We start from the raw sequence: 20,875 nt of genomic DNA, 5'->3' as shown, positions 1-20,875 counted from the left end.
GGTGTAATTAGAGAAGAATACGATTAAAGTAAGACTAAAACATCTCAAAATTTTTAGTTTACTTTCAAATTATATTGCTGTATATTTCTGTTTAGTAGTGGGTGAATATGGGAGACCAAAGGCTACATGGATATTCCTGTTCCCCACCTGATGTTTCCGGTGTGGATGTAGTTAAACACTCTGGAGGCAGGGTTTGTGTCTTCCTGTGGGTTCTCTCCAGGACTGGGTGGCCATTTGCACAAAGCAGCAAGAGCTCAGAGACCCTCTGAAAATGGATGATATCAGAGAGCAAGGGTATGGCCATAATGGTCATGGGCCTGGCTTCACTAATGCCTGGAAGAGTGGAACTGGGCCTGATTATTAAGCTGGTTTGTCCTATGACAGTCATGTGTGTTGTTAAAATACTGATGGGCAATTATCTGAGGACCTGATCCTTTTCCTTTTCCTTGTCCTGTGACTTTTCGCAATCAAGAAACCAGACTGAATACATAGCACTCCAGGGAGGCTCAAAGTCTTTGAGCCAGTGCCCTGACCAGTGCTGTTTCTGATGGCCTGCTGCCTGTGCAATACCACTTGCTAAGTATATTGAATATCATCCCTGGATGGGACCCTCTGGGATTGAATCTTTAAGACCCATGTCTCTCCCATCCTAATTCTCTGAGTTTATGTATTTCCACATTAGGAGGTCCATCCATTGCTCCTGTTATTCCACCGAACCACCCTAGTATTTGGGAAATCAAGTTTTGACCTTTAATCTGAGCAGGGAGTTTGTAAGTCTCTTATGGTTTTATAGTTCTCACAGCAAGAAAAAAAATAAACTTTGGTTACTCTAAGCCACTTAGGTTTTCTGTTTTTCCTTGTAACTAGGCTGAGGATGAGGAGAAACAGTTGAAGCCTACCAATTTCAAATCTTGACTCTCCTATCCCTGTCACCAGGCATCCCCAGGCAAAGATTCAAAGACAGTGTGTCTTATGGCACTTAAAATAAATCCTTTCAGTCCTCTTTGATTCATGGCTTCATATTTCAAATAGCTCTCATATATTAATAAAAACTTCTAGGCTCATGGTACCACATCTATTATTTTTCTTTGCAGTGGTTTTATTTCTAAGAAACATTTAGTTTGATAGCATCAGCTAAAATTTTGTGTGGAAAATGAATAAACAAACAAAATAGTAGTTGGAAACTGTTATCATGATTTCTTTTCTAGTTCAGTTTTTTTTTTTTTTACCATAATAATTGGTTTGGTCTTTTACTAGTCAGTAGTAAGTGTGGCATTCAAGGACACCCATCTTTTTGTGGGCTGGAATTACCTCTTTTTCCCACGGAAGCAGTGAAAAAACATTTTGGACTGTAGGCAATAGTGATGGTCAAACTGAGTCATTGGAGAAGGTGCAGGGATGGGTGAGGACTGGTGGGGGCATGACAGTTTAGTTCCAGCTTCCACCAAATCGGCAGATTCCCTAGATCTCTGGGAACAAACACATGGAGATGACCAACTTCCTAAGGTGAAGTAGTTCTTGCTCAGGATTAAAAAATAAAAATGGAACAGAGGAAAAAAATCTCTTCCTTTTCTTCCATCTCTCATCAGTTGAGAGGTAGGTCAATTGGTTCATTATTTTACAGCTCTTAAGTATTGAAAACAATTTGCTTATCTTTGTGTGTGTGTGTTTCATGTCATACTTCTATTTCTTCACAGCTTTACAGGTAATCATAATATTAAAATTTTGAATATTCGATGTGATTTGGTATGTCTGTACAGAAAGAGTAAGATAAAATCGTTGAGTAAAATGAAGTAGATCTGGTTTGCAGAAGCTGATCTGACATTTGTCGTGGGTGTGCTCTTGCAAAGAGTGCACAGGACATGTCTGCAGCGATCAAAACGGTAAAATCTTTCTAACCTTAGATTTCAAGTTTCCTCCAATAATTCTAATCCCTGGAAATACTTCCAAATTTTGATTTCTAGATGCAATAGGTATTTTGTAACAGATATACGTATTTCACCCTTAAACAGTTATGTTTTCAAACCATTTGGACACGATGACCAGACTCAGCATGATACACTCTGAGGGTCGGCAGGAGTCCTCTGCGTCGGTTTCATGCAGAAACCCCCATGCCCCCTGGCGAAGCCAGTGAAAGACAGCCTTGGACTATACCTTGGTGGGATTTCCTGCAGGCTTGGGATCTTAACCATATAGGAAGGTAGCTGCTATGTCAAGGATGGCTCCAAGGAAAAGACACTGGATGGCACAAAATCCTGTAGTCAGAAATAGGATGTCAGTGTTGATAATATTATGAATAAAGAGGTTGCAAACCTGTTTAAAATATCATCTGCATACTCGATAACAGCAGCGATTGCAAAACCTCCGAGTGCCTGAAGAGCAGCAACTGCCCACTCAGGTCAGTCGGTTATATCCCTGATAAAACCCATTCTTTGATACCAACTCTTCATCATAGACGTACACACCCATCTATACAAACATGGTCCCAAAGAAACCCAGCTGGATGTTTCTTATTCACACCGACTGTTTGTTTTCTTTTAAGATTTTCTCAAAGTAAACCCCAGCAAAGCCACTTGAGAAACACGCTGTGAGAACCGCCACAAGGCCTACAAATTGAGAGCCAGCCGAAAGTTCCTTCGAATGCAGCTCTTGGGAACCTGAGGGCCACTGTACAAAAGCAACTCCTGTCATCAAGGCGACCAGGGAGAGCCACTGGTACACACCTAACTTTTTACTAAGCGTAGACACAGAAAATAGTGCCGTCGTAAGAATTTTCAGCGGATAGGTGACCTGATAGATACCTGATAGGACCCGATAGGTACCGTAGATACCTATGTGGCATCTAGATTTGACGATGCCACATAGAGTAAGTTATTCTGAAGAGTATATAACCCCGACGGAACAGCAAGTTGTAGTATTTCCATAGGTTTATGAAGAATTTCATCATGTAGTATTCGATTCAGTGCATTCTGCGGGACAGCTCCGCCTTTGCGCCCTGGCGGCTAAGGCTCCGCTCCGTAGGGCCGGAGCCCGGGGCTGCTGCGTCCCCATCCTCCGCCCCTGCCCCTGCCCCCCCAGCATCCCCGCATCCCCACATCCCCAGCCGCCTGGCGCTGTCTGCTCCGCCCACTGTTACCAGCTCAGTGCCGAATTTGCTTATCTTTCTAAAAAACATTGAACAAAAGGGCAAATGCTTAATGCCAAATAATTTCTATTTTCTCGCTGTACTATCTAGAGAAGATTTTAATCAATGCTCAAATTATGTTGAAAACCGCCCAATATCTATGATCCCTTTTTTTCTTAATGAAAGATTACAGATTTTAAACTGGAACATTGCTTCCAGCTAAAAGACTAAATTTCCCAGCCTCCCTTTGTTGTTAAGTGTGACTAAGCTTTGACTAATCAGTGTAATGAAGAGTACTGTGTGGGCATCAATAAAAAGGATGCGCCTGTCTCGTCTCTGCCCTTTCTTCTATCCTCCTGCCTCTGGAAGGAAAATGTAGAGCTCTAACAGCCGTTGGACCTTGAGGATGAAGACCAGACATGATGGACATTAGAGGAGAGTGCCGGATGTTCCCTGACCACTGTGGAAATGCCATACCATTCCAAGAATTGACTACCTTCAGTCATTTATTTAAAAAATGTAAATGAAAAATAAAATTCTATCTTGGTTAAGTCACCCATATTATAAATTTGTTACACAGAGCCAAACTAATTCTAACTAATTTAATTATCCAATGTTACTTCTAACTTGAGGATCTAGGCTTTTATTATGTCCTTCTGTGGCTGTAATGCATTATACCCTTGTTTATTTATTTAATAAGTGCTCATTGAATAGTTACTGTACACCAGGCACTGTTTTAGGCACTTCGGTGATTAGCATAACAGACACAGTCTCTACCATTTGGAGCTTGCTCTCTGGTAAAAAGACAGTAAGATGTGAGGAATATTTTGTTTCCTACTTTTATACCTTTATCCCTCTCCTGACTACATTGAATTATCTTTCAACTTCTGTCTTAAATTTAGAGGAAGGTGCCATATAACTTCATCATTTATTGAGATATAAGTACACTGGAACATATGAATTTCAAAATAAAAACTCTTCTGACTTTAGCTACTTTCTTCCCGCATAAGATTTTAGAAAACCCTATGTGAAATGCCAGTTTTAACAGCCAATGGGTCTACTACTTGGGGGCTCTCTTCCCGAGTACTGTGTGTGTGTGTGTGTGCACACACATGAGTTCTGGTTTCTTTGCTCCTTTTGTGATTTAACAAATGCTAGGAAATTTTGTTTTCATCTTGTTTCTGCTAAAATCCACACTTGTCCTTTAATTGCTTTTTAAGTGGCCCTCAAACATCTTATAACTTTCCTAATTAGATATTATCTAACCTATATGTTGTTAGAATGATGGCCCAAGATTCCTCTCTCACTCCAGGTGAGACCCACAGCAGAAGCTATGGGCCCTGTCCTCTTTACTGACTCCGCTGGCTGTATAGGTTTTCAGAGCCGTGACAGATCCACGCTTGGATTTGCTCCCTGTTCTCTCCCACTGATGCTGTAATTTTGGATGCATCTAGATTCCTTTCCCATAACTCCTCATGCTTTTGGTTTACTCATTCCTTCACTGATCTGACCTTTGATTTCAGTCTCTGTTCATTTATCCCTTCCTCCACTACATTGCATCTCCTGTTCTGCTGGTGTTGCCTATGATTGTAACAACTGTCATCTGTCTGGACAGCAGCCACAGTGACAAAGGTATGGTTTCCTTTGACAAAATTCCTGGGCTTTCTAACACCCTGCCCCTGCCCCCTGCCCCAAAAGAGCAGTACTTTAATATGCACTAGAACTTTGTGTGGCATTTTTCATTTAGACAAAAATACTTTTTGTCATTATACATTATTTTTGGACCCTTGGTTTTTAATAATTCTTTTATCACACTTAGGGGCATTTCAGAGTTTTACTTATTGATCATTGAGTAAAACCAAAGAACATCCCTTTTAAAATAGCAAGTTGCAAGAGGTGAGAAGCAATATTTTGTCCATGAAAGCACCGTAAGAGAGAACAGTTAGAGTTTATTTTAAGGACAGGAAATGTTTTATTGGCTTCAAAAAGTTTAGTCCCTGCTGAAACAATCTGAAAGAAGCAATGCACTGGGTCCATTAAATTCAAGACATTATAAATTTTAGTTATTGGCACAAACATTAAGAATCTTGATATGTAGAGCCACAGTCTGATAATATTGCTAAAGTTGGTTCATCCTGGCAAGATATTGAGAAATTCATGAAATTTATGACATGTTAGGGCAATGTGATATGTCACGTAATCGATGAAAAGTCTATCCTACTTGAATCGTGTTATGAAAACTGCTAGCAAAGAAAAAAAATCCAAAATTCAGGAAAGATGGCTGAAAGCTTTGTAGGCAAATACTAATTAGGCACAGTGATTCTTTCAAGTATCAGTTTCTTCCTTAGAGAAGTGCAGGTTGTTAGTTTTTATATCCTTGGGTTTGTAGAAGGGACCTTAGAGGTGCTGATGGCTTGACCATCCAAAATGGAAAGTCTAGGGTTGCCTTTATATTTAAACAATTCTCTATGTACACACATCTCAATTCTTGCAGTCCTTAAAGGAGCATAAATAAACAGAATAGGAACCAGTGGTTATGAAAACAGGGTTCTGAGTCAGATTTACCTAGTAAATGATAGAGATGTTTTGCAAATACGGATGTTTGTTGTAGTGTATATACCATATTTTCTCTCTAATGACAGTATTAGATGCTCTCTAAATTTCACTTTGTTTCCCCCTCAGATGCTCTCCCCCCCATTGCTCTCTTTTCCTCATGATGGGTCATATATCCTGTTTTATTACATGCCAAAGTAATTTTATATTGGATGCCCAGTATTGTGAATTTTACCTTGTTGGAGACTGGATAGTTTTGTATTTTTATAAATATCATTGAGCTTTGTTATAGTATACAGTGAAGTTACTTTCAAATGGTGTGGTCCTTTTGGAGTATAGCGAGACCAGGGCAGTCTGTAGACTAGGGCTGTTTTCTGCCACTGCTGAGGTACCATCTTTCTGAATATTCTACCCAAAGCCCATGATTTATGAAGATTCTCTACTCTGACCTGTGATATGAAAATGACTTCTTGTCCTTCGTAAACACCCTGAATCGTTCTTTCTGATCTATTTCGATGGTTTTTCTCAGGCAGTTTCTACACTCACAAGGACTCAGTCAAAGACTTAAGGGGGACTCTTTGCAGATCTCTGAAGTTCTCCTTTTGTGTAGCTCTGACTTCTCTGGTATTCTACCCCATAAATACTGACTGTTGTGACCTTTCCAAACAAGCGCCCTCCCCTCAAATCTGTTGGAGAAGGTCATCAAAAGGATATGAGTACCAGGTGACCCTAGACCTTGGGTAATAGGAGGCTCCTCGCCCCTCCCTGTCCTTGAATGTACGTTCTTTCACTGTTGCTATAAAAGGAGCCACTTAAGGATGTAGCTTAAAGAAAGCAATGTGTTGTCGAGACCATCTGGATGATATATGTGACTGAACCCCATGAGGGCCTCTATATAAACTCTAAGATTTTCATGGGTGGGAAAGGTATCTATTTACCTTGCAGCACCCAAGACAAGCCTCATGTGTAAGAGCTCTTGCTTATTAAACCTACCACCTCCCAATCTGGAGTAACCTGCCTCTTTGTTCTCTTCTTGCTCTCTATGTATCTAAGCCAGTTTCAAATTTCACCTGGGTGACTCCAGAGATTGCCCAATAACAAACTCTAGGAGAATATTGGTACCTCCTAGGTCCTCTCTTCCTGTATTGCAGCCTTTAAACTGTCTCCAGACAATAAGGTAGGGGTTCTCACAGGGCTCACCTTATTTTTTTCCTCTTGCAAGAATCACTGTCCTATGCCGCTTGATGTCCAATGTCTGAAAACCATATTTTGTCCCTTTTTTTGGTAGTTGTTTCAAGTGAAAAGGAAAATCCAGTTCCCATGCCTCAGGGTCCGGGTATCTGAGAAGGAGGATCAAAGATGCATAAATTCATTGAGTAGAAATTCAGCTGTTTTACCTGCAGATACACTGCCACACTAGTTTTATCTCTTTACTCAGTCATGTTGCCTGATTGCATTCCTGAAAAATTTGTTTCCTGGCTTATTAATTCATCCATTCATCTGTCCATCTGTCCATCCATCCATCCATCCATCCATCCATCTATTTACTAAATATCTTTCGCATAATAAAACTCACTCAATTGTTGGAGAACAGCAGAAAATAAGACAGACTCAGTGACTTCCTTCTGGGACCCTATGTTCTAGTTGAGAGAAATAGTTGATAAGGATGCACATGGTTAGTTGTGATAGATGTTATAAAGGAAAAGCAAAGGAAGCTGTGAGAGCACATGAGTGAGGGTCTTACCTGATCAGGAGAATTAGGAGTTTCCCTATGGAGGTGACATGCAATATAAACTGAGACTTGCAAAGAGGTGATTAAACATAAAGCTTTTTTTTTTTTTAATCTAAAGGGCCTACACTATTTCAAAAAATATTTTATAGAGTGTTTAACAGAAACTCTAGTGTCTGATAATGAAAACACTACAGTTTTATTCTCCAAGAAGACTTAGCTCAATTATAGAGAAAAACAGTAAAATGGAAAATGTATGTCAAAACTTTATGAAATCATTCGACATAGGTTAGAAATTAGTGGTTAAAATGTTAATAGTGATGAATTTTGGAATGTGGGGCTGTAGGTGATTTTTCTTTTTTCTACATTTCTGTTTTCTCCTGACAGGAACCTGCATTACTTTTTTAATTACAAAAGAAAAAAAAAAGGAAGTGGGGGAAAAAAAAGAAAAAGAGGAAGAGAAGGAATATACTCCATATTATATATATGGAGTATAATATAGGTGATGTTCTTGTTTTTAAAAAAAGATTTTATTTTTGTTATATTTAGAGAGAGGGGAAGAGAGGAAGAAGGAGAGGGAGAGAAACATTGATATGTGAAAGAAACATCAGTCAGTTGCTTCTCGCACACCCCAACCAGGGACTTGGCTGGCACCTCAGGCTTGTGCCCTAATCAGGAATTGAACTGACAATCTTTTGGTTTGCAGGATAATGCCCAACCCACTGAGCAACCCTAGTCAGGGCTAGGTGCTATTCTTTAACAGATATTTCGTGAACTGATCCTCGAAGTACCACATTGTGACATTATGTGTCATGTGGCAAAACATCAATGTTGTTTCCAAAGACATTCTTATGCTGATTAAATGAGTCATTTTACCAAGCATTTAGAAAACAAATTCAAAAGGAGATTTTGTCTTCAAATTCTGTAAAGTGTGAAGCTTGTCTTTAATGCTGGTCTTGAAGGGTATGGGAAGATGTGCTTGGTGAGCTGGTGAATGAGCTTGTTCATGCATGCCTGTGTCCTCACACATGTCTCCTCCTACAAGCTGTAGCTTGTTGGCCTGTGGGAATCATGGCAGCTCTTGTCCTAGGAGAATTGTGCAGCAATGTCAAAGGAGAATGGGGAAAATCCCTGTGAATGCTACTATTTTTTCACATGCAGAAGCATAACTTTTCTAAGTTTGGAGCTTTAAATTATATGTACTTTTTTAGAGTTCTGCATGCAGATCTCTTGTATGTCTTCAAATGGAGGAATATGGGATCAATTTGGAGTTTTGAACTATTTATTTATTGTGTTTTTGAAGAAAGTAATGGGTTTTTGGATCATTTTAACCTAGTTTTTAATCTTATGTTAATATTAGTCACATTTGGAGAATATTACAATACCATTTGTAATTCATGGTGGAGAGTGGGCTGGAATTATTCAGCTCAAGAAGGGTCATGCTTTTGATTACATAACAGGCATTATTATTAGCAGACTTGAATATTTTTGGATTTTGGTGACTGTCATGATATCAAAGGCTACATCTTAAAGCTCAAAGGCTATAGGCGTGGATGGAAAGTTGTTCATCCCTGCCTAAGACTGTTGCCATTGATTTCCTTAGAATTATAAATCTTCTATTTGATACCAAGTGACATTTTTGGAAAGATTATTATACATTTTTAAAAAAATGGAACCCACAGGATTTTTAAATTTGAGGTAAAATGCAGATAACATAAAATTAATCATTTAAAAATATACAATTCAGTGGCATTTAGTACATTCACAATGTTTTGTAACCATCACCTCTGTCTAGTTTTGAAACATTTCCTCATCCTGGAGAAAACCCTGTTTTCAGTAAAACAGTCATTCGCCATTCTGCCTTTCACACTAATTGACTCTGTGTCTCTATGGATTTAGCTATTTTGGATATTTTGTGTAAGTGGAGTCATATAATATGTGACCTTGTGTTTATGCCTATTTTCACTTAGCATGTTTTTGAAGTTCCTCCATGTTGTAGTGTGTATCAGTGCTTTATTCCTTTTTATGAGTGAATAATATTTCATTGTACGGATATAACCACATTTTGTTTATTCACTTAACAGTTGAATTGTATTTACCTTTGGCAATTGTGGATAAAGTTACTATGAACATCCACATACAAGTTTTGGTTTAAATAGTGTTCTCAGTTCTTTTGGGTATACACCTAAGAGTAGAATTGCAGGGTCATGTGGTAATTAATTCTGCGCTTAACTTTTTGAGGAAGGGCCAAACAGTTTTCCACAGTGGCTGCTCCATATATATTCTCACCAGCAGAACACATAAGACTTTATATGTTCTTTGTTGAGCCATATGATTGACATATTCTCCACTGATAAGAGTATTGTTTGATTGAAGCCTTAATTCTAATAATAGTCATTGAAAACATGCATACACAGGAAGGGAAAAAGAAAGGCACAGCCTTAAGGAAACTCTTGAACCATGTTCAGCTGACTGCAGAGCACCTAAGATAGGGACATATCTTAGAGAACACCCATTCTTTCTGCACACAGGGAAACAAGGTCAGTAGAAGTGACATTACCTTAGGGATCAAAAAGAGAAGTCACTAAACCGGTTGGTTATTGGCAGAGTTAAGGCTTAGACTGTGGTCTTGCAACTTGGAGCCCATTGTTCTCTGTTCTTTTCCCCACACTATGCACTATGCACTTAATTCATTTTTGTGTGTGTGTGTGTGTGACTAATTCTCAAATTATGGTTTCCTTCTTTTGCTCAGAAATCTTCTTAGGAAAGTGATGGGTATATCATCTAATCAGAGAAAAGCTTTATTTATCCATTTATTTTTTCAGGCATTTATTCTACGATACGTAAAGAATGCTAATATGTACCAGAGACTGTGCTAAGAGCTGAGGATACAGTAGTAAACAGTCATGGGACCATCTTCAGAGCTAATAGTCTAGTAGTACAGATGGCCACTTGACAAACAGTTGCACAAAGAGTGAGTTATAATTGGCCTAAGTGCTGGAAAGAAGAGGTACATTGTGCTCTGAGAATTCATAGCAAAGAGACCTGCACTATTCCATGGTTGAGTGTGTCAGAGAAAGCACTTAGGTTTATAAAATCTAATGTGGTTTGATTTCACGGTCACCTGGAAGACTCTCTTGAGGCTCAGAATTCTTCTTTCATCTGCTCATTTATGTTAATTTATAAATATTTCACGTCTCATTTTTATATTTTCTTATGTACACTTAAATTTAAAAATATATTAAAATTTAAAATTGTATTTGTAGACTCCCTGTCATGACCTCATTTGCCACCATTGGTCCATCTACCATACTCTGAACACCACTGCTATTGGTGTTCATGGCTTTTCTGTCATTAGATTGCATGAAACAGAGCATTTCAACTCAGAACAGAGGTATGTCATCCACACAGCAGCAGGGAAGAAAAGCGATGATGCAAGCTAGGGAGAGAAATGGGAAAGAGGGCGGTGCTTGAGTAAATAGAAGTGATGCAACTTGAGGTAAGGGGGGAAACAGGAATAAGGGCGGCCTCAGATGGGGAGAAATAGCTAGCTGATCCTCAGGATCGCTGGATTCTGGTGACATGCAGCTTCACCCTCTGAGCACAGACTAAAGGAAATTCTTTTTCATTCGTTCCATTTATTTCATCCATGAATAATTAAGATACAAATGCTTTATCAGAATAAGAGGAGCTCCCCTGAATAAACTCCAACTCTTCCCTGATGGCCAGAATGTGAACGTAGTTGCTATTTTGAAGTTTTAAAGTGCTTTTATCTTTGTTAAGAGATGGAGATTTGAATTCCTTTCTGGGCATATCATCCCTTTGTTATGTTTTACATGTTTACACATTTGTAAAGGTACTGATTATGAGGTAGATTTTTTTACACCGAGAAGATAAGTATTTTGTTTAGAAATGTGAGATCTGTCCATAAAGTATCCAGCCACATACTATGAAAAATAGAGATATTAATTGAATAAGATACAAGATATAAGAAACATTGTACATAGGTCAATGATGCCTCAGTCCCCTTCAAAGTAGGTACCTTGGGACATCACACAGTTCTCCCAATCACCATCAGCTGCCCCGTCGTATTTTCCTGAATCTCATTGACAGTCTGACATCCCTTCTCTTTCAAAGGTAATTTTAGTTTTGAGAAAATCCAGAAGTTGCAGGGCACCAAATCTGGGCCATAGGAGGGCTGAGTCACCTAGGTGATTTGATATTTTACCATAAAACTTTGCATGAGATGTGATGCGTGAGTGGGCATGTTGTCATGATGAAGCTGCCAATCACAAGTTTCCCATAGCTCAGCCTTCTGAATCATCCGAATAATTTCTGCCCAGGGGTGTTCAAGCTTATCACAAAATTTGATGCAGATTTGTTGCTCTAGTTGCTCAGTCATTTTGAATGTGACAGCCACGCAGTACACATGCTCACTCAATGGCATCTACCACCCCCACTGACTAGTACAGTGAAGTCGTCATTGTTCATGCATGCTCATTCCAGTTCACTTGCCTTGGCTGCCAGGTTACCTTGCAGTTGCGCAAAATGTTCTTGTTATATTAACAATGGCTGGACATTTTCCAGACAAACCTCATATATTGGCTATTTATGGTTGAGGCAGCATATCTTGGAGACCTTGCTGGCTTTTATTTTCTTGGTGGGGGAAAGGAATGGGGTTTGGCAAATGATTTTTTCTATATATAAATTTCATACTTAGAATGATTTATGCCCATGAACTTTTTTTTTTTTTTTAGAAAATTCCATTTGTTCTCTTTGTAGTCATTGGGAAAAAATGTATAAAAATGTAAACTCAAGGGTTTATCTTTTCCCTACCAATGGAAGAAACACCAAAAAGAAACTGGACTTAGATGGACATGATTCAAATTTAATATCTCTATTTGTTTGCTAGGGTTGCCATAACAAGTACCACAGACTGGGTGTCTTAAACAACAGAAAGGTATTTTCTCACCTTTGTGGAGGCTGTAAGTTTGAGATTGAGGTGTTAGCAAGGTTGGTTGCTTTTGAAGTTTTTCAGGAAAGAATCTGTTTCAAGTCTCTCTTTTTCGCTCACAAGTGGCTGTCTCCTCTCCGTGTCTTCACACCATCTTTCCTCTCTATGTGTCTGTATCCAAATTTCTTCTTCTTATAAGGATGCCAGTCATATTGGATTAGGACATACCCCAATGATGTCATTTTAACTTAATTACCTCTTTAAAAACCCTGTCTCCAAATAAAGCCACGTTCTAAGGTACTAGGGAATTAGGACTTCAACATATGAATATCTTTAAACATATGGATGATGCAATTCAGCCCATAACAGTGTACTACACATTATTCAGATATAATAACCTGGAATTTACTGAGATTTCAGGCCATCTTATTTTGCAATTATTCTGTTGGAGCCTTAAGTTAAGACTATGATTAGTGCTTCTTGTGTAGCAAATCCAGCTATCCTGGAAGAAGCTGTTTCAGAGACAAAAAAGAAAATTGAGAAGTCAAGGCAACAACGGGAAGGAGGGAAAGTCTCATTTCTCTCTGAGCTTCAGGGAAGATGGACCTAGACTTTGGGTTGTAGAGGTGAATGGAGCACATGGTCTGGGGGATGGGGTGGAGGTAGCCTTTCAGAAGCAGGCTGGGAGCTAGGCAGGAAAATACCCTCAGAGATACCACTGCGTGTAAGTGTGGGGCCCACATGCTCTTACAATATCACATTTAGTACCAAGAATACATTACTAGATATAATGCTCTTTCCTTCTTTTTTTGCCTAAACTGTCAATAATTTGCTAACAATTCAAGCTGGGTCTCAGGGAGGATTTTCTGTCAGACTTGGACTTGTGGCAACATAACTTTCCAAATCTCCAGGATGGTCCTGGAGCTACACAGGTCATGTCCAGGGGCCATTGCCTGGGGTCCTGATGAAAAAATAGAACACAGAGAACATAGTAATGGTGGGTGCATGCATTTTAAGCTGCAGCGTGGCAAATGGAGGTACTAAGCCATTGTGATTTGGTGTTACTATAAATGTGACCTCATTTTATCATCATTAGCAGTGAGGCTTTAGTATAAAGTTCACAGAACAGTATTTCTGAAATCAGATGTGTCATTTAAAAAACCTTTACTGGCTGTTCATCTATATGAAAACAACAAAATGTTTGGGGAAAATGTAAGCTTTGTAACTCAATTTTTGCAAATGCTAAAACCAATTGTGTTAGTAGTGTCTTAGTTTTGGATCTTTAAATACCAATAAGTATCAAACTTTATCACATACCAGTTGGTATCTCATCCCATTAATTCTTCTTGTTCTTTTCTGGTCCAGGATCTTATACTAGGACATATTTGCATTTAATTGTTATGTCTCATCTGTTTTCTTCAGTTTGGAACAGTTTCTCAGTCCTTTCTCTTCTGCCACATCCGTAAAATGTTTAGAGAATATAGGTCTTTCATTTTATAGGATGACCCTTAATTTAGGTCTACCTCATGTCTCCTTGTGACCAGACTCTAGTGAAGGATGGAATTTAAGAACCACCGTCTTAGATATTCAGGGTGATCGTCATGACCAGGGTGGGCCTACATCTAGACCCTCTCAGAGGATAGAGTTAGAAAATGTATGTGTATTTATATCTACATAGATGCACATAAACATCTATCAACAACTATTTCCATATTTATTGGAATATGTATATTAAAAAGCCCACAAGTTCATACTTAAGCTTAATACCATAGTCTAATATTTCAAGATTCTTTCTAGCCTCCCACTTTCCATTCTTATAAAATGCCTTCTCAGACACTGAGGAAGCTGCCTCCCTTATCCTCTATATATTTATTTATTTTACTTATCCATTAACTTATTTGCTCAATTTCTAAGCTCTAATTATCTCTTCCCCTTGCCCCTTCCATGACACACCCTTTCATCACCTTGCTCTTTCAGATGCCAGCATCTTGTTCCAGCATATGAGGAAGAACCCGGAAAACTGGGATTACCTTCTGGAGGGAGGGTGGGCCCCTTGTAGTATAGGCTTACCCTATGAGGTTAGTGTTCTAGGGACCCATCTGTATCAGTGTACTAGCTGGTGTTGGTGTGAGAGGCTGTGTTTGGCTTCAGTGAGTCTTTTCTGAAGACTCCTTCAATGTATTTGCCTATTTCATGATGGGTGATTTATGGGTGCACCTACCCATACTGTGCTGAGTGTTCAGCAGTTTTTGGCCAAAAATGGCATGAGTCCCTTGCCCCATGATCCATATTCACCTGATCTCTCCTTGAGTGACATTTTTTTTCTGTTGTTATTTCCCCAGATGAAAAAAGACCTCAAAGGGAAACATTTTGCTGATGTGGAAGAGGTGAAACAAAAAATAGCAGAAACACTAAATAGATGTCAAAATAGATGAGTTGAAAAACTGTTTTGAGCAGTGGAAAAAACATTTCAATAGGTGTATTGCATCAGATGGAATTGACACGGTCACCGGCAAGCAGTGTCCACAGTGTTGTGGCTGAGATGAGACAAATTCACACAGACTACCAAGTCTGTGTAGTGTGCAGTGGCCATGCCATCCCTTTTCCTCCATCTTTCCTATGGAGGAAAAGGGATGGCATGGCCACTCTCTCAAGAGGAGAGCACCCTAACCCTTGTCTTGACAGGCTTTTATTGGCTTAATTTGCACAGGAATACAGGGCATATATGGAAAGCTCATCAATCATTGTTAGGCAGTAATAATCAAATAGGTAACATTCAAAGAACTCTGAGGGCTTATTTTGAGTCAGGGTCAGATAGCTAAAGGACCATACAACTTTGGGGAAAAAAACTCATTTCATGTTTGGACCCTTATCATTTAAATTGAGGGTATTAGCAAAGCAGGTTTCACAGGATTTAATGCATTCTTTCTTAGGCCTGATCACCCCAGGGAACCCACCCTTTCCAGCACAGAGCCCCACCCACCTCGGGCATTGTTTCAGGCTTAAGGCGTTATTTCAGGCTTAAGTCAGGTAGGGGAAATAAGGCAACCAAGAGATTAGGAGACTTCTTGCTGACAGAATGAGGACTCAGGCTATGGCAAAGCCGAAGGGCCAGGGTCGATCTACCCCTTTCCCCATAGCCCCCCAAGTCCTTCCTTGGGGGCTACCTCATGACAGTACCTGTCTTAGGTCATCCCTCCCTTGAGGAATCTTATCCATCATTGGCTAACTGGTCATGTGCTGGGGGCCAGGTAGGGTGAAGTAAAGTAAAGTGGGCAGAGGCAGTGCTCCTGCCAGGGAGATAAGCTTTGTGTCCTTAGTGGCTTAGGGTCTCAAGGTCTGTCACTCAGCCTTACCCATGGGGGGTTATAGCTTCTGAAACCAGGCAGGGCAGTTCCCAACATGGAATACTTTGAAGGTGACTGAAGTTTAAACATGTAAGAGTAAATACACAATTTTTTTTAAGTAAATTCCATCTTTTTAGGCCAACATTTGGAGGGACAGCTTAGTGAGATGCAAAGGAAGTTGAGAAGGGAAATAAAGATGAAAAGGGCAGGGAAATTTTTAATTTTTTAAAGTCAGTTTGAGTTGACCTTTTTTGTTACTTGGAGCTTTATGCATGCTAAATTACACCACCCATAATACATTATTGCATTTATTTGTTTATAAATATGTCTGTTTCTCTTCATTATGAGCTATGGAAAATACTCATCTGTATTTTTCTATATCTCCGATAGTTTCCACAGTGATTGTCACTTGTAGGTGCTTGGTAATTGCGTATTGTGCAGTGACACAAAAACAATTAAGAAATAATTGTCCTCCATGACCTAGTAGAGACAATTGATATGATGTTCTCTGTCACAGATACATGTGGAAAGTGCTATGGGCACATAGGGAGAATGAGTAAGTCTAACTAGGACTTTACCAATATAAACAGAAATCAGAGTTATCTTCAGATAATATATCTTTTAAATATATTTGCTTAATTTGCTTAATATAGAAATTAACTGAGAATTAAAAAGCTGGTTGAGGAGTTGAGTGTTCTGAGTGAGTGCATTAGAATTATAAACTGAATGAATGGTTGAATAAGATCCCTGAAAACAGTGAGACTGGTCAAATGTCACTGTCCCAGTGGCAAAACCAATTTTAATAGCACTTATTTAAAAACCTCAAAATAATTTAGTATTTTCTCGCAGGAAGAACCAGGACTAGTGTCATTTCAACAACACCAGCAATAATGGTAATACCTTCCATCTCCACAGTCCAAGTTTTTCTTGATTTCACTTTTCCAGAAAACAACAGTGAAACTTCTTAGGAAGCACTCTCTGAGCATTCCAGGAAATGGCAATACACAGAGGGCAAAATAAGAGAAAAGAGCCCAAGGTCACAGAATCTGTGAGCAGCAGATCCAAAACCAGATCTCTCAACTGCAGGGTTTCCCAGGAGATCACACCGAAAAAGTAGCCTGAAAGGACAGTTTTTACATTTCTGTAGCATTTTTGGAGAGTCTGAGACCAACGTTGGTTCACTTAACTCACATTTATGCTTCTCTAACAACAGCCACACATTATGTGGTTAAACTATATGTGGTTGACTATACAGTCAACAAGTAAAACAGTTCACTTGAGTACTCCTTCTGTCTTTACACCTTAAACAATATGGTAGGTGGCACTGATAGGGATAACAGCAAACATGGGAAGGACCACTCGAAGTAAAATATAAACTAATGCAGATCTGCTGTATAAGTGACCTGATGCGTGGTAAATTGCATTTGCAGTTGGCCAAATGGAAAGTGATATATGTTGGGCATAAGAATAATAAATATAAGGAGCAATCAATTGAACCAAACAAAGTGGTACGGATTTGAAAGACGACTTAGAGTTATATCTTCCAAACACGGCTGAAAAAAGGACTCAATTAAAAAGTAAATTGGAAAACTATAAAGTAGCTGACACAAATACAAGGTTAAGTTTATGGAAGTTATAAATGCTAAACAGTTTCCTTCTACAATTCCAATTTCTGCCCACTGTCTGATTCTTCTTGTGCCTTCCATTTATTTTTATGAGTATTATTACTCAACAGGAGAACAATCAGTTATATCAGAGCCATTCATTGTAAGGATTGTGTCAATAATTTTTATTAAAGTAGGACAAAAACAGAGGAGTTTGTGTCCACCAGCATGCATAAATAGGAAAGAAAAGCAAATTATTATGCTATAAGGGTACCAGGAAGAATCTTTGAACTAAGGAGGAGAACAGAAAAAACTCTCCCTGTGGAGAGAATAGAATGTGCTTCATTTCAATATCTATTACAATTATGAAAGAGCCAGAGCATTCCATGGCTTTAAACAGTCTTTGTGAACAGGGCTTTGTGTCAGGGCCATAGCTGTGATCTTCGGGCCCTGAGGCTGGTAGTTCAGTAACTAGAAAAACAGTCGGGCTTTAAACTGGAGAGTGAAGCAAGAGGTAAGAACCAGGCTGCTGTAACTGTTACACAGGATATATGAAGTCTTATGCTAACCAACAAAATAACCTTCTTGATTAAATAAGATATAAAGAACAATGCTTCTCTCCAAATCAGGGAATAGGATGTATGTCTTAAAACAAAGGCCTGGTTTGTCATTATTGCCATAAATAACTAATAGCCTTTTGAGCTTATCGAAGGAACTAGCTTCAGGGAAGGAGGCTGACTACAGCAACTGGACATTCTGGCTCCGGGAGACTTCCTGATTCTGACCCATAAAAACTGGACCTCCACTTGACCAGTTTCAATCTAATTTTTGGAATGGACTATGCTGACTTACACATAGAAAACCTTTAGCCCTCCTCCTGTGACTGAACCAAAGTGGGATTCGGTTTCCCACCACCAAATACAGGCATAAACCAAAGATTGGTGAGTAAGGAAGAAGGTCTTTATTTAAATGTTACACAGTTTGGGGAAGTGGAAAACTCCCTGGCTCCAGGCCAATCTCTTCCCCAGAACACAGAAATTGCCATGTTCCCAAAAAGACTGAAATCCAAATCCACGCCAAGACATCCCCTTCTATTCTTATCTGTTCTTCTGGAGCAGAAGGGTACTAGGTGGACTGCTCCCTGGCTTCAGGCTCCCTCCCTGGAGTGCTTGATTGTGGAGCCAATGTCACCATCATCGAGTGGCAGCTGTTTCCCATACCAAGGGCCTGGGACTGGTGCCAAGAACTGCAGCTGATCATGTAGGGGCTTCGTCTGTGGGGCCCAGTGCTCAAGGCTGCTTATGCCCCTGGGGTCCGTGAGCATTCCAGCCCATGTGTCTGTGCACTCATCTCAGCGGAAGAGAGGATACAGTCCAGGACTGTCTATGCAATGGGGAGCTACAGCGTACTGTGGTCTGAGACTTGGCCTTGGTGTGAGCTGGCCTCTGATCAGCAAGCAAAGGTAAAGCAAAGGGGTGAGACTCAGCCCACCCTCCATTTAAATCTCTGGCTCCAAAAGTCCATGTGCTCTGGAAGAATCCTGCTTTCCAGCCAATATCATGGGCGAGACTGGCAGGTCTGCCCTTCCCCAAGCCGCCACATCAACCTCCATGGTACATGTGTTGCGGGACCTCTCCAGCATGTGCAAACTTGGTGCAAGCTTCTTCCTGCTCTGTTAGGCACTGAGCTGATTTGTTTACCCGTTAGTTACCCAGGGAAGCAGCCTCTCTCTTGCCTCCTCGGGGGTTGGAAAATCTGTCCTGCTATGCTGCAGCTTCAATCCAGCTACACCTAGCATTTCCTGACCCCTTACTTCTCTGGGGCCTGGCCTCTCCCATGCCACCTCTGCATCCCACCCCTTTCCCCAGTGATCTCTCTAGATGCCCCTGTATGACTCCCCCTGATTTCTTTGTTCTGTTCTTTTCCCTCTTGATAAAAATCCCTGCCTGCACTGAGATGTTAAGAGATGTTTTGGGACAATGGTCTTCCACTTCTCAGGTGTCCAGCACTTGAATAGACTGCTTTCCTTCTTACCAGTACCGGTCTCACAAGTTTGGTTTTCTTTGTGGCAGACAGTCAAACCTGCATTTGGTTATGTAGACAGGGTGATCTTAAGAAGCCTGTCAAGAGATTATTTTAAATATAGATTTGTGTACCCTTTAGGAGTCTAAACCTTCTTGGGCACAGTGAAGAAGTCGGTACTATATCAACTATATTTCCAGTTTCAGGGGTTGGAAATTATAAGCATATGACTAACACCAGGCTTGGTGCCATGGACTGTTCTGACTGGAGGGACATAGAAACTGGGGAAGTAGTAAGGTGGAAGATGAAAATATCTTTGTTGACCTGCTTGAATGAATACCCTGCCACTGAAACAGAAGGTCTTCTAGAAAAGGCAGTGTCTTCATTTGTTTGGATCTCCAGGTGTCCAGTGCCTTTTGTGCACTGGCACCTGGTGAGTGGATTCTTTTCTGTTGGTCTGGTCACCTCCAAAACCACAAGCAGGTAAAGTAATGGCAATTACAAATTTGCTAAACTGGTTAGAACCTACTTTAAATATCCAGCAAAGGAGTTGGGATTAAGAGCCAATAAAAGCAAAAGGTATGATCTCGCCTTTAACTGGAACATAATCAACAAAAGAAAAAAAGCAAACAAAATATAACCAGAGACATTGAAATTAAAAACAATGTAACAATAGCCAGAGGGGAGTGGGGAGGGGATAGTGGGGAGAGGAGTCTACAGGAGCTACTATAAAGGACACAAGGACAAAATCAAGGGGGAAGGTAGAGGTGGGGGAGGGAGGTGGGATTGGCTGGGGTGGGGTGGAGGGATGGGGAGAAAATGCAGACAATTGTAACTGGATAAAAATTTAAAAAAATTAAAAAAAAGAGCCAATAAGAGCAATATTGAGTAACTAATTACAATCATGGCTAGAAGGATTTGCCACAAAGGAGTAGCAAGACAGAAAGCATGGACTCCATGTCACTCAGAGACCTCAAGTTGTGCCCTGTCATCCCCTGACCCAACCCTGCCATCAGCCAGTCTAGCTGTACAGAGGAGACTCTGTCTTGGTGCAGAGGTTGGGAGACACAGGAGTACAATCAGAAGAGCCCTTGTGGTGAACTGTCAGGTTGGCAAGTTGCTGTCTTTTATAAGACTTTTGGTCTTATTTGGGTCATATGTAAATTTGCCAGCCCCAGCGTGTTGATCTCAATAGAGATAATCATTTACATAAAAATAAATGCCAACCCCAACAGGCTAACTCAATTGGAGCAAAACATGTTGACAAGTTAATTTCTTTTTCTGTCTGCACACTCCTTGTTTATTATGAGGCATTTTGCTGTCATCATCTCTGTTCCTCTGCTTCCCAGACTTAATGCTTGAGGTCCTCTTGCTAACAGTTTTGACATTTTTAAAAAGTCCTAATATCAAAAATCAAATTGATGCTAACTTCTTTTTTATGGTTATTTTTTTTCAACAAACATAACACATGAAAGTACAATAGCAGCCATTGATTTAAAGACCATGGGTTAGAAACCACTAATCTGACTTCCAGCCAAGATG

General features: G+C 39.9%; 1 pseudogene; it reads right to left on the bottom strand.

Moving 5' to 3' along the window:
- Positions 1-2,148: 2,148 nt before the first annotated feature.
- Positions 2,149-11,808, bottom strand: LOC112302782 (UDP-N-acetylglucosamine transporter pseudogene; annotated as a pseudogene).
- Between the last annotated feature and the right edge of the window lie 9,067 nt (positions 11,809-20,875).

The sequence above is a fragment of the Desmodus rotundus genome, chromosome 1 (assembly GCF_022682495.2).
Source record: "Desmodus rotundus isolate HL8 chromosome 1, HLdesRot8A.1, whole genome shotgun sequence".
Taxonomy (NCBI): domain Eukaryota; kingdom Metazoa; phylum Chordata; class Mammalia; order Chiroptera; family Phyllostomidae; genus Desmodus; species Desmodus rotundus.
The sequence above is the reverse complement of the archived record's forward strand: the minus strand, read 5'-3'. Positions and strand labels throughout refer to the sequence as shown.